The sequence below is a fragment of the Astyanax mexicanus genome, chromosome 19 (assembly GCF_023375975.1).
Source record: "Astyanax mexicanus isolate ESR-SI-001 chromosome 19, AstMex3_surface, whole genome shotgun sequence".
NCBI classification, from domain to species: Eukaryota; Metazoa; Chordata; class Actinopteri; order Characiformes; family Acestrorhamphidae; genus Astyanax; species Astyanax mexicanus.
This window is the reverse complement of record NC_064426.1, coordinates 30,840,929-30,856,299: the sequence shown is the minus strand read 5'-3', so window position 1 is coordinate 30,856,299 and position 15,371 is coordinate 30,840,929. Positions and strand designations below refer to the sequence as shown.

General features: G+C 35.4%; 2 pseudogenes; both read right to left on the bottom strand.

The window, feature by feature from the left end:
- Window positions 1-638: 638 nt before the first annotated feature.
- LOC125784396 (uncharacterized) lies at window positions 639-4,745 on the bottom strand (annotated as a pseudogene).
- Window positions 4,746-4,843: 98 nt separating this feature from the next.
- On the bottom strand, window positions 4,844-15,187 carry LOC111197114 (immunoglobulin lambda-1 light chain-like; annotated as a pseudogene).
- Between the last annotated feature and the right edge of the window lie 184 nt (window positions 15,188-15,371).

Genomic DNA, 15,371 nt, shown 5'->3' with positions numbered 1-15,371 from the left:
CGGAGGACAAGGTGGCAGAGGAGAGCTATTTATAGTACATAAAACACACTAGAATTGGAAACACCTGGGGAAGGGGTGGAGCTACAAATTAGAAACACATGGTGGAAATCTACTGACAGGAGACACAGAGAGGCACAGGTCACGTGGGGAAGACACACAGAGACACGAAACAGGGCTAAGACCTGACTGTTAACATCACAATGAATGCATATTTCTGGCTGTATCTCAATTTCCTCCTTACTCCCTAAATAGTGAACTACATAAAATCTTTAAACTACAATCTATACGTACAGATAGCACTAAATTTCAGACTTATACATATAAAAAAATGTAAAGACTGTTCTATAACAAATATATAATGATCTGTTTAGATTTAGAGTCAGTCATTTTCTCAAACTTATGTAGTAGTCATTCCATTCGGGATTACACCTCTATGTTTTCTTCATGTTTTGTGGTGTTGATGACTCTCTTTATGAGGTACTATCATCTAGCATAATACTAGCAAGAATTTTTGTCTCTGTGTGGATGGGAAGGCTTTAAAAAATGGAGAAACTGATTTTTTTTTTTAATATAAATTACATAAATGTATGGACAGGGATGTGGTAAAAGATGTGAAAATTCATGATAATATAAAAATTACAAAATTATTTTACAGCACAACCTATGTTTTATTTATTTATTTTTTTATCATAAAAAAATTGAAATAATTTTTAAATGCGAACACCAGTAAAAAAAATATGCAGATTAAAACTGCAAATTTAAAATGAAAATTCTATCAACTTTACACTTTTGTAGTCTGAGATTCTGTTGAAGTTGTTGTTTTTCCACTGTTGAAAGCAGAAGTGAATGTGAGCAGTGAGGAGGTTTTTGTCATGATCTCAATCACTGTGATACGAACTCACTAACAGAGCCGTCCCATGTCTTACAGTAATACACTGCAGAGTCTCCTACCTCCACATTACTGATGATCAAATTACAATCAGATCTAGATGAACATGTTGATGTGAATTTAGGAGAAGAGAAGCCAGATCCATAGCTGGGAGAACTGTAGCTTTGGTGATTCATTAACACAAACTGTGGAACTCCTCCTGGAACCTGTTTATACCAACGAGCAGCACTAGTAGTAACCGTCCCCAGATTACAGTGCATAGTGGTGGTCTCTCCTTTAGTCGCTGTGAGAACAGGGGGATTCTGGGTCACCACAGTCACACCACTGACACCTGCAATAAAAGCAGCATCATGTTACATTAGTTGATGCTCACATTAGATGTAGGTGAATGCTGAGGAGCTCCAGTGTTGTGAGATCTTACATGAGAGAGCAGTGAAGAGAGTGCAGAGTGCTGGCAGCATCTTGTCAGTGTGTGATGCTCTCTGTGCTGAGTGAAGAGATGAGCAGCTTGAGGAGCAGATAAAGGAGAGAGTGCAGGGATGAGCTATAAGAGAGACAGGAGGGGGCAGAGGGAGGGGTCACTCAACTACACACCCCATAATGATAATCTGTAACAGTAAAATGTAACGACTTCTGTGATGCTTTCCTGGTAGACATGTGAAACTGTCGATCGAGGAATGTTAAATGTTCCTCCTTAAGCTTTATTATTCCATAACTAACGTTAATACAGTGTGTGATTAATGTTTGGACTCAGTGTAAATTCTGGAATTATTAATGAGTTATTAATAATCTGATGTGTTTATTGTCATCCACTCACTCACACCCAGGGGGCAGTTTATCACAGCCAGTTCACCCACCATGTTCATTTTTCAGAGGAGGGAGGAGACTAGAATATTTGGAGAAAACCCACACGGACACGGTGAGAACACACCAATCACCTCACAGACAGTGACCAGAGTGAGTATTGAACCCACAACCCCAGATATCTAGAGCTCTGTGACACACAGACACTACCTGTGATTAAACTGTGCTGTAGAATTCCTCTACAATTCATTTATTTTCAACAAAACTACAATTAAATTAATGATTTATATTTTGTTGTTGACATACATTTGTATCAAATTATGCTTTGAAGTTTTATGATTTAAATATGGATATTTTTGTCATTTATTATAACTATGAATGGGTTTTTGTTACTGTGTTTATTGTACATCTAAGATGAGTGTTATATTTTCAGGTAAATGAGATCTACAATGATTTGCTGGATTCGTCCAAATGTACATCAATATTTATACAAGAAAACTAGTGTTTCTCTATGTTTTGAATCCTGTCTGCTTAAAAATATATATTTTTTAATACTGTAAACAGGGCTTTTTTTTTTAAAGAAATGCTCTCAAAGGTGAAGATTTGTGAAATCTCTGTTCTCAGAGTTGTTGTGTGGATGTAAAAACACAGGTGTGAGTTTCCCAAAAGGTTCTTAAGCACAAAGATGATTCTTAGATGGTCGAGTGAGCTTCACACTGACCACTTTCTCTCCATATTAAGCTTTTCTTAATGCCAAGATGCTTTTAAAAAACTGAACCCAGATATATGACTGTTAACATCACAATGAATGCATATTTCTGGCTGTATCTCAATTTCCTCCTTACTCCCTAAATAGTGAATTAAATAAAATCATAAAACTACAATCTATACATACAGATAGCACTAAATTTCAGATTTATACATATAAATAAATGTAAAGACTGTTCTATAATACATATATAATGGTCTGTTTAGATTTAGAGTCAGTCATTTACTCACACTTGTGTAGTAGTCATTCGGGATTACACCTCTATGTTTTCTTCATGTTTTGTGGTGTGTTGATGACTCTCTTTATGAGGTACTATCATCTAGCATAATACTAGCAAGAATTTTTGTCTCTGTGTGGATGGGAAGGCTTAAAAAAATGGAGAAACTGATTTTTAAAAAAATATATAAATTACATAAATGTATGGACAGGGATGTGGTAAAAGATGTGAAACTTCATGATAATATAAAAATTACAAAATTATTTTACAGCACAACCTATGTTTTATTTATTTATTTTTTTATCATAAAAAAATTGAAATAATTTTTAAATGCGAACACCAGTAAAAAAAATATGCAGATTAAAACTGCAAATTTAAAATGAAAATTCTATCAACTTTACACTTTTGTAGTCTGAGATTCTGTTGAAGTTGTTGTTTTTCCACTGGTGTCTGAAAGCAGAAGTGAATGTGAGCAGTGAGGAGGTTTTTGTCATGATCTCAATCACTGTGATCCCCACTCTTTAGCAGAGCTGTCCCATGTAGTACAGTAATACACTGCAGAGTCTACTACCTCCACATTACTGATGATCAAATTACAATCAGATAAAGATGAACATGTTGATGTAAATTTAGGAGAAGAGAAGCCAGATCCATAGCTGGGAGAACTGTAGCTTTGGTGATTCATTAACACATACTGTGGAACTCCTCCTGGAACCTGTTTATACCAGTAAGCAGCACTATTAGTAACCGTCCCCAGATTACAGTGCATAGTGGTGGTCTCTCCTTTAGTCGGTGTGAGAACAGGGGGATTCTGGGTCACCACAGTCACACCACTGACACCTGCAATAAAAGCAGCATCATGTTACATTAGTTGATCCTCACATTAGATGTAGGTGAATGCTGAGGAGCTCCAGTGTTGTGAGATCTTACATGAGAGAGCAGTGAAGAGAGTGCAGAGTGCTGGCAGCATCTTGTCAGTGTGTGATGCTCTCTGTGCTGAGTGAAGAGATGAGCAGCTTGAGGAGCAGATAAAGGAGAGAGTGCAGGGATGAGCTATAAGAGAGACAGGAGGGGGCAGAGGGAGGGGTCACTCAACTACACTCATCATATAGGAGCATCTACACACTCTCATCTTCATGTGCTACAGGATATGATAATGATTCATCTTCATATATATCTCCTATATGGAGGAATTTAATATGAAACTGATGATCATGTTAAATAGTGGTGTTATAATTTACACTATTACATATTTCATATTACAGTAATAATACTTATTGATTATCTTATATTAAATTCATTAATTTAATCCATTAAAAGTTTGAGTGAACTTTTCTCTCATTCTAAAATGATGATCCACAGATAAAGCTCCTCATTTGCATGAAGCTAAAATAAGCTGAGTTCTTTCAGCAGGTGTATCCTGAGTGAGAGAGGAGGTTCACACTGATTAGTGAACTGAATCATCTCTTGGGGAAATCTCCATGTCAGTGCTCCTCTCTCTGATCCTTCACTGCCCCCTACAGCCTCTCCTCTCACATTCACTTTAACACTAATCCACTACAGAGTCTGTCAGTCCCATAAAACAGCAGAGGGAGAAACACTGTGTCCAATAATCTGATCAGACTTCATTAAATCAGCTCCATCATTCATTCCACCATTAGATTCAGTTGTACTGAACACAATAAAAGTGCTGTAGAATTATGAATATTTAATGAAACAGGGAGAGATGTGAAGAACAGCACAGCAGTTCAGATTCTCTCACCAACAGAACAGAATGAAATGAAAGACAAAATGAAATGAGGAGCTAAATTGAAACGATTCAAACAGAACTGAGTAAAAAGTACAAATTGAGTGGATTTAAAAGAATCTCATGAAAATAGCAAGAAAGAAACAAATTCACCCAAATGTTCCTGAAACCCATCAAACTCTGCTCTTCCCGCACTACTGAGTAAACCCCTCTCCTGCTGAACAGTAGACTGCAGTTCACGCTGCTGCTGACGGATGGCGCTCTTCACAACCACGTTACCAAACCCCGCCCCCTCCACTTTATTACCCCCACCCTCCATACCAGCCCTTATTCATTCCCTCCTTTTAGTACAACTAACTGCACATCCATCAGTAACTCAGATATGTTCACAATCAACTCAAACAATGCACAGCAAGAGTTTTTCACTTCTGCATTTTATTCAAATCCATCAAACAACTTTATTGTAGAAGAGAAAAGATGAAGGAGTACGTAAGCAGGAGATGATCCAGTGTTTGTTGCTGGAATCAGCATTCTTTCACTACACACTAAACTACTGTTTCTATTCAGCACTGCCAAGTAAGAAGTGTACGTCTGAAGAAGAAGAAAAGAATGAAGATGAACAGATGTGATCAGGTTCAGTCCATGCATTCAGACTTCTTCATGCTTTTACTTGTAGTTTTTGAGGCAGCAGCAGACACTTCACATGTTATGTCTTTATCTTTCTCCCACTCTGATCTCTCAATGCTCAAATAGCTGCTCAGTCTGAACTTCTTATTGGGCTGCTGCTCTGCAGAGCCAGTGCTCACTCCACTGCTGACCGCCTTTCCGTCCAGCAGCCAATGAACATCAGCATAACCAGTGGACATGTCACTGACCACACACACTAGAGTGGCTTTATTAGACTTCAGCTCTTCACTGGACGGAGGGAAGATGCTCAGAACAGGAGGAGGAACAGCAGAGTCTGATTAGAGAAAGAAAGAAAACATTTATTACATTAGAAATGAAGAGAATGTGAGGATAGAATTTCACTGATAAACTCTAAAAACTCTGCATTTAAAATATGATGCCTTAAACATTTTCACAACATCAAACATTTTCCAAAAACATCATTTCAAATAAATCTTTACACCAAATTATTCCACAATTTACCAAACAATAGTTGAGTTTGTTTATCATATCTCCAGTGATGAGCTTGATTTCAGAGGGTTAAAGAGACAGTATGTGGAGATGAGTTCAGCTTAACATGAATAAAAGTTTAGTTATTGGGACGTCAGGATAAAAAAGCTTTAAATGAAACTCTTTTATTAGAAGAAAATGGAACTTTATGACCCTTTGATCTAATTAAACTGAATTTCATTATTCATGTATTTAAAGTTTCCAGTGTCAAAAGTCAATATGAGAAACATTAGGAAATTTATTAGGTATTTTTCCAGCAGAATAATGTATTATACATATAAACTCAAATAATAAATCTAATATATTTTTTAGTTTAAGTGTGAAATAGATTGATGAATTCATTAATTTCTTGTTTTAATATCATTTTAATATCATTTAAAAAAGACACGTAGCAAAAAACACACTTAAAAAATTTACAATTACTTTTTACTCAAACATGACCAAAAATTATTGAAAAAATAAAGTATCAGACATTTATCAGTTAAATATACAGACTGTACAATCTGCAGTGAATATATATTTTATATATTTAACTGATTCATATATTGATTTAAATACATTCTCTGCACGTGACACAGTTTTCTTATTCAACTAATTCTAACTTTAGTATTAAGATACAAGGTTTTCACAGTAATTATAAAAACGCTGAGAGATGCTGCAGCTCAAATATTTAATCTGAATCAGTACTTTAGTTATTTTCAGAGATAAAATATTTATTTCTGATTTTATTATTATTTCTTTTAAACTATTACTTGAGTGTGAGTGTTGACTATTGTTCTCTCCTCTGTGTATCATAAAGCTCTATCATTAAAACAAAAAAAATACAGATGCTTTTATTAATAACCATGAAAAATCAATTGATTAATGGTATTTTGTAGAAAGTCAAATTTTTACTTCACCCACAGCTGACCGTTTACGTGTCAAATCCAATTCAATAAAGCAGTTAATTTAATATATTCCACAATTATTCTTACCTTAATAAACTCTACAGAATATAAAACACACAGTAAATATTCATAAAAACACATTCAGTGATAGTAGAAGAGATTTCACATTCATATTCAATAAATCATGATTTCTTTACAGTTAATAAAATATAAGTTAAACTGAAGTCCATTTTTCCTGGTTAAATAGAGAAATGTAATGAAATATAAGATAATCAGTGGAATGTAGATAAAGAGAAGAGTTTCTTACCAGTGACGATCAGCTTTGTTCCTGGGCCGAATACCACAGTGCTTCATTTCATATCCTCACCCGTACAAAAACCTCCTCAGTTTCAGAAGTGAAAGTAGCGGAACTGAAACGTCCTCTAGACTTCAGCTCTCTCTTCTACTGTCTATGATCAGCACTGAGTCCTTCCACATCCCATTTCAGTCTCTGGAAATTCCATATCTCTGTTCTCCTGGGATTTCTTCACACGTCCTGCTCAAGAGAACTGCACCAAGTAACCCCACTTTCCTGCTGCAGCTGAGAAATGTGCTGAATGAAATGGAGAAGTGAATGTGAGCAGTGAGGAGGTTTTTGTCATGATCTCAATCACTGTGATACCCACGAGATTGGAGAGTCATTAAGTGTGCAGCAGTAATACACTGCAGAGTCTCCTACCTCCACATTACTGATTATTAACTGATAGATGATGTTTGAAGAGGCTTTAGATGTGAAACGTGAAGATGGAAAATCAGCTCCATACTCTGCAGGAGAGCTGTGGGAATGATAAAAACTCAACACAAACTGAGGAGCTGATTGTGGAATCTGTTTATACCAGTGGACAAAGTTGCTTTCATCTTTAGCGATGTTACAGTCCATGCTGATGGTCTTGCCCTGCTGCTCCGTCAGAACTGAAGGGGTCTGTGTCAGAACTTTCTGTGAACTGACCCCTAAAACATAAAGCAACATTGGAGCTGATGATCATCAATATCATTTTAAACACAATCAGAAACAATCAAACCCCATCAATGTAAAGAGAGAAGCAGGAGGAGATCTCTTACATGCCAGAGCAGGGAGGAGGACACAGAGGGTGGGCAGCATGTTGTCTGTGTGATCAGCAGAGTGATGAACAGAGTGGAGGATGAAGAGAGGAGAGAGAGCTTTCATAAGGAACTGAGGGAGGAGGAGTCAATCTGTACTCAGCCAATCAGCTGTGAGTTTGTTCACTGTAAAGAACAGTAATTTTAATAAGGGTATTAATCATAAGGACACTTGATCATCATAGCTAAAGGAACCAGTGGTATGAAGATGTCTCTATAACTGTGGGACATTGAGTCACAGTCAAATTTATACATACGTGATCATAAATACACATATAGAGACTTGGACAATAAATTAAGTGATGATAGCTGTTAGTTATCAGCTGATAAAAGTGTTTGTTAGACAGAGTTCTTTGGATTAATAGAAAATGGATGTTTAAAGAGCACAGTGTAGATCTGAGAAGGATAACTGTAACAGTTCCCATTCAAACCCCTCAGCTTCAACAGCACTGTATCAACTGTCCTGATTATATGCTCACCTGGGACTTGTTTGCATAACCCAACTGAGAACCAGAAGGTTTTGTCTACAGGTTCTATTTTAGCTCACATTTTGATGCGCTTCTGGGACAGTAATAGGACATGTAAGGTTCTGTAAGTATTATATTAATTGAGAACAATAATTATTTATGCATTTTTAGTTTAATTTGTATCAAATCACAAACACCCTTTATAACAACATTTTCTCTACCTGTTCTTTACTGACGAATTACTTGAAGTATTGCTCCTTAATTACATAATTTAGAAATACTGCTTTAGACCTTAATGTTTTTAAATGCAGTTATAAAAAATTATTAGAGTTGTCTTAGTGTTTATTTAGAAAAATAGATGGCTAAAGTCATGTTGTAGTTCAGAGAATTTTACATAAAATCATCATGGAATTGAAAGTCATGGCATAGGAAGAAAAATTCACAGATTTGGAGGATTCACTGATTGACAAAATTCAAATGCACACCTTGACTATTAATAGTGCTTAACGTTTCACAATGCCTGCAAGTTGCACTGTCCAGTACCTCATAACTGCCTGTTAATCATCAGCTGGGTTCTTTTCTGTGTCCAAATAAAAAGGTGTAGCTTAACAGCAATAATTGGAGTAGCCATCACACAGAACTATGACAAAATCAAAGAACCTGAGTGCAGATCTGAAGGATGATCATAGATTTACATAAGTAGGTTTTCTTCCTTATAAACCTCAAGAGCACCATTCCAACTGTTAACCATGGTTGTGGTAGTATTAAACAAGATCAATAGATTATTCAAGGAGGATCAGATATTTGGTTCACTCATGGACAGACTCTGACGTTTCAACAGGACATTAACGCTAAACTCACATCAAAGGTGTTTGAGAAATATATAAAGCAGACATTGATTTCCAGCTTTTATTATCAGTTCACTCTTGTAGTCTGAGATTCTGTTGAAGTTGTTGTTTTTCCACTGTTGTCTGAAAGCAGAAGTGAATGTGAGCAGTGAGGAGGTTTTTGTCATGATCTCAATCACTGTGATACTGCAGTAGAGCCATCCCATGTCTGACAGTAATACACTGCAGAATCTCCTACCTCCACATTACTGATGATCAAAGTGTAATCTGATTTAGATGAGTGTGTTGATGTGAATTTAGGAGAAGAGAAGCCAGATCCATAGTAAACAGAGCTCCAGCCATGATAACTCCTTAACACATGCTGTGGAACTCCTCCTGGAACCTGTTTATACCATCGAGCAGCACTATCAGTAACCGTCCCCAGATTACAGTGCATAGTGGTGGTCTCTCCTTTAGTCGCTGTGAGATCAGGGGGATTCTGGGTCACCACAGTCACACCACTGACACCTGCAATAAAAGCAGCATCATGTTACATTAGTTGATGCTCACATTAGATGTAGGTGAATGCTGAGGAGCTCCAGTGTTGTGAGATCTTACATGAGAGAGCAGTGAAGAGAGTGCAGAGTGCTGGCAGCATCTTGTCAGTGTGTGATGCTCTCTGTGCTGAGTGAAGAGATGAGCAGCTTGAGGAGCAGATAAAGGAGAGAGTGCAGGGATGAGCTATAAGAGAGACAGGAGGGGGCAGAGGGAGGGGTCACTTTATAACAGTCTTTATATGGAAACACCTACACATACTTGTGTTCTCTTCTGCTCTGATTCTCTAGTTGTGGATTTAAATGAATGCAGGGTAACAGTGGTTTGTAGACACAGACTCTACAGTAGGTGTTCTGGATGGGGTTGATGAAGTTGGGAATTTAAAGACATATGATCTCCTCATAGAGTCTAAACTTAATATATTTATCTAAACATCTAAATGATCTTATTAATTAACCTGATTTACTGGATTTCTCAATAATAAGTATGAAAATGATTATTGCAGCACGCCTAAATGAGGATGACAATTGTAAAATCTTTAGTAATGTAATAGCCTCATAATAAACATTTCTTAGTAGCCATGCCTAAAGTTTTATGTCTCTGCATCATGGGAAATATTGGAAACATGATTTAAAAAAAAATCTGTATGTAAAATAATTAGACAACCTTTAAAACTAATTCAGTTTTTTTTCTATTCATTATTTCACAATTGTAAGCAAGAATTCTAGTCTTTTATTTTTTTAACACTTACCAAAGCCGTTTGTCTTCAAGAGTGACCAATTACAAGAATGATTATTATAATAAGGTACATAGTATAAGAATCATGAGAAAGAACATAAGTAGTTAAAAGTGATAAATAATGAAAATAAAAATATCCTAAGAAGCTTTTAGAAGACAATTAGAAATCTGACTTAGTCTTGAATCAAAGCTGTTTCCTTTGTTTTATTAGGATTAAAGCTCTAAATGTTGGAAGAGGAATTTCAGCTTTCCTGAATGTTGTACATCTGTCTCTTCATGAAGCTTCATTTATAGAGATAAAATAATAATAAATGCTCTGCTCTGATTACTATGAAAAGAGTAAAGATCATTTTGGAAGTGTGAAAAACTCTCTAGTCATTTTATAGAGCATAAATTTTATTAATGTTTTTACCCCATAATTGTTTTTTTATTATTATTATATATCATTATAAACTATAAATAAGATACCTCTTCAGTTTCTCTGATTTTGCTATTTATAGGTATATGTTTGAGTAAAATGAACATTTTTGCTTTATTCTAGAAACTACAGACAACATTTCTCCCAAATTCAGATGCAGAGCTTTCAGACCTCAAATAATGCGAAGAAAACAAGTTCATATTCATGAAATTTTAAGAGTCCAAAAATAAATATTTGGTGAAATTAACATGGTTTTTAATCACAGTTTTCATGCATCTTGGCATGTTCTCCTCCACCAGTCTTACACACTGCTTTTGGATAACTTTATGCGACTCCTGGTGCAAAAATTCAAGCAGTTCAGCTTGGTTTGATGGCTTGTGATCATCCATCTTCCTCTTGATTATATTCCAGAGGTTTTCAATTTGGTAAATTCAAAGAAACTTATAATTTTTAATTGGTCTCTTTTTTTCAGAGCTCTATCATAATACTCAGCATGTGAATAAAAATGTTTTTATAACTGTACTGTTAATTATTTAACTCTGATCTTTTTAATTGTGAATGTAATACAACTTTAAAGTTATGATGATTCTTTCCATGCTGCCATTTTTTTTATTCAAATATGTCATCTACCCACTATTCTATAATTAGTAATATAATAGAAGATCATATAAAATCCAGTCATAGGTCTTCTGAACATGTTTTGGAACAGTGTGATTGATGTTTTCCTCCAGACCAAACATCTGAACTCTCACATTTAACCCTCTATGGCATGATGTTGCCCTCAGACAATAAACCAAACCTCTTTTGGTTAATACACCATTCAATACAATACCTTAATTTTACTTATTTTTTAAAGACTTTATTTTTAATATAATGTTACAAGGCATACCTGCGTGCAATACAATGAACAGTGTGCTAGAATATGTAAAGACGTATATTTAGCTGCTTAAATCCTTACATTCTTGTTGTGAGCTTAATGAAACAAGTTTATTTCAGTTGTTGCCTTTGAACAACATTATGTAGTTCATTATTGGTAGAGCCTTTATGATAATCATGTTGATAGTGGTGATTGAAACAATCAAAAATAAAAAAAAAAGGTCTGAAAAAAGTTCCCAAAGTAAAAATTTCTAAAAGGCAGGTGTGATTTGTTTTCTCCCCCCAAAAATAATTCATGCCACAGAGGGCTAATGATCACTAGTTTCACTAAAGAGCAGACTTAGATTATTTATTTAAATTGTGTTCATCGGTTTTAATTGAGTATTTCTGCTGTGTGTTTAAGTTATGAGCTGAAGTGAGTCAATGATTTTACAGCAGAGAACTCTTCCACAATCTTACTGGAGATAAAAAAATAAATTGAGAAAAATACTTTTAATTGTTGTGTTTATTGACAGACTATTAAATTAACACTGAAGAAAGAACTGCAACATTTAAACTTAATAAAATACAACTCAGACCTGCTTAGATTCTGTTGTTGTGTTTCACTGTTGTCTGAAAGCAGAAGTGAATGTGAGCAGTGAGGAGGTTTTTGTCATGATCTCAATCACTGTGATATGTACTCGCTAGCAGGGTCGTCCCATGTCTTACAGTAATACACTGCAGAGTCTCCAACCTCCACATTACTGATGATCAAAGTGTAATCTGATTTAGATGAGTGTGTTGATGTGAATTTAGGAGAAGAGAAACCAGATCCGTAGTTAACAGAGCTATAGTCATGACGATTCTGTAACACAAACTGTGGAACTCCTCCTGGAACCTGTTTATACCATCGAGCAGAGCTACCGGTAACCGTCCCCAGATTACAGTGCATAGTGGTGGTCTCTCCTTTAGTCGCTGTGAGAACAGGGGGATTCTGGGTCACCACAGTCACACCACTGACACCTGCAATAAAAGCAGCATCATGTTACATTAGTTGATGCTCACATTAGATGTAGGTGAATGCTGAGGAGCTCCAGTGTTGTGAGATCTTACATGAGAGAGCAGTGAAGAGAGTGCAGAGTGCTGGCAGCATCTTGTCAGTGTGTGATGCTCTCTGTGCTGAGTGAAGAGATGAGCAGCTTGAGGAGCAGATAAAGGAGAGAGTGCAGGGATGAGCTATAAGAGAGACAGGAGGGGGCAGAGGGAGGGGTCTTCATAAGGGAACACCTACATTATAGATTAATTAGTATAGTATTAGCCTCATGATGAACATGTCTTATAAGCCATGCTAGGTTTTATGTCTCTACATAATGGGAAATATTGGAAATATGGTTTTACAACATTCTGTAAAATAATGAGAAGACTTTTTTAATTAATTCATAACCTTTCTATTCAGTATTCCAAAATTACAAGCAGGAATTCTAGTCTTTTAGTTTTTTAACACTAATCAAAGCCATTTGTGTGTCTTTCAGAGTGACCAATTACAAGAATGATTACTATAATAAGGTACATATTAAAATCAGAATCATGAGAAAGAAAGTCATTAGTTGTCTATGTTTTCTGTGTTTTATCCAGGGTTAAAGCTTTAAATGTTGGAAGGGGAATTTCAGCTTTCCTGAATGTCCTCCATCTGTTTCTTTATTAAGCTTCACTTACAGAAATAAAATGATAATAAATGCTCTGCTCTGATAACTATGAAAAGAGTAAGGATCATTTTGGAAGTGTGACAAACTCTCTAGTCATCTTATAGTGCATAAACTTTATGAAAATTTATGTTTTACCCTACAATCATATCTTATAATTATCATGTATCATTATATTGTATAATTTTTTAGCACATGGGTAAAAGAGTGTTTTTTTATAACTGTACTGTTTATCATTTAACTCAAAAAAAAAAGATGATTCTTTCTGTACTGCCATTGTTTAATTCAAACTCAAAGTAATCTACCCACTATTCTCAAATTAATAGTATCATAAAAGGTCATAAATGCCAGGTTATCCCTTGTGAAAATACATACAGTTAAAAGCATAAAAGCATTTTAAAATTAGCTAAAGAATACTAAAATAACTTTATGAAAATACACAATAAATATACTTTCTCTGTACTTCCATTTTTTTTACAATATGCTTTAAATTTATACATAGTGTTAATAGAAAATATATGTAGTGGCATTAAATACAGCTTAAAGTGCATTTTAGTGTATTTTTTTATCAGTAGCATTAAGCTGAACACAATATGTGCATCAATACACAAAGCAGTACATTTACAATAAACTCCAAGTGTATTGAAAATGACGTAAAAAAAAACACTTATATCTACTTAATTTCACAAAAGTTGTAAGAAAAAAGGACTCAACCTAATATTCTTATGTTGTATTTAAATATAGCTGAATTACATTTGAAATATACTAAAGTTTCCATAAGTTGATCCAAAATATTACATTTAGTATGTTTTTAAGTACATATTAATTTTAAAAATACTTTTAGAAAATATACTTAAATGCTCCTTTCTTTTATACTGGATAAATCTTCTGAACATGTTTTGGAACAGTGTGATTGATTTTCCCCTCCAGACCAAACATCTGATCTTGCCATGAGGTAAAAAAAAACAAACATCTTTAGGTTATTACACCATTTCATACAATACTTAATTTGTATTGATTTATTTAAAGACTCTGTTTTTAATCTAATGTTACAAGGCACTTCTATGTACAATGCAATAAGGGCTTCTAGAATATGTAAAGAACTTTATGTGTCTGTTTATATTCTTACATTCTTGTTGTGAGCTTAATGAAACAAGTTTATTTTAGTTGTTGCCTTCAGGTGTGATTTGTTTTCTTCCCCCCAAAAAGAATTCATGCCATAGAGGGCTAATGATCACACATTTTATTGAAGAGCAGATTTAGATTATTTATTTAAATTGTGTTCATCAGTTTTAAATGAGTATATCTGCTGTGTGTTTAAGTTATGAGCTGAAGTGAAGTTCTGAAGTTGAGTTCTGCTTAGATTCTGTTATTGTGTTTCCACTGGTGTCTGAAAGCAGAAGTGAATGTGAGCAGTGAGGAGGTTTTTGTCATGATCTCAATCACTGTGATACGAACTCATTAACAGAGGTGTCATATGTAATACAGTAATACACTGCAGAGTCTCCTACCTCCACATTACTGATGATCAAATTACAATTAGATAAAGATGAACATGTTGATGTGAATCTAGAAGAAGAGAACCCAGATCCATATGCAACAGAGCTCCAGGATTGACGAAAACGTAACACATGCTGTGGAACTCCTCCTGGAGCCTGTTTATACCAATGAGTTGCATAATTAGTAACCGTCCCCTGATTACAGTGCATAGTGGTGGTCTCTCCTTTAGTCGCTGTGAGAACAGGGGGATTCTGGGTCACCACAGTCACACCACTGACACCTGCAATAAAAGCAGCATCATGTTACATTAGTTGATGCTCACATTAGATGTAGGTGAATGCTGAGGAGCTCCAGTGTTGTGAGATCTTACATGAGAGAGCAGTGAAGAGAGTGCAGAGTGCTGGCAGCATCTTGTCAGTGTGTGATGCTCTCTGTGCTGAGTGAAGAGATGAGCAGCTTGAGGAGCAGATAAAGGAGAGAGTGCAGGGATGAGCTATAAGAGAGACAGGAGGGGGCAGAGGGAGGGGTCACTCAACTACACTCACCATATAGGAGCATCTACACACTCTCATCATCATGTGCTACAGGATATGATAATGATTCATCTTCATATATATCTCCTATATGGAGGAATTTAATATGAAACTGATGATCATGTTAAATAGTGGTGTTATAATTT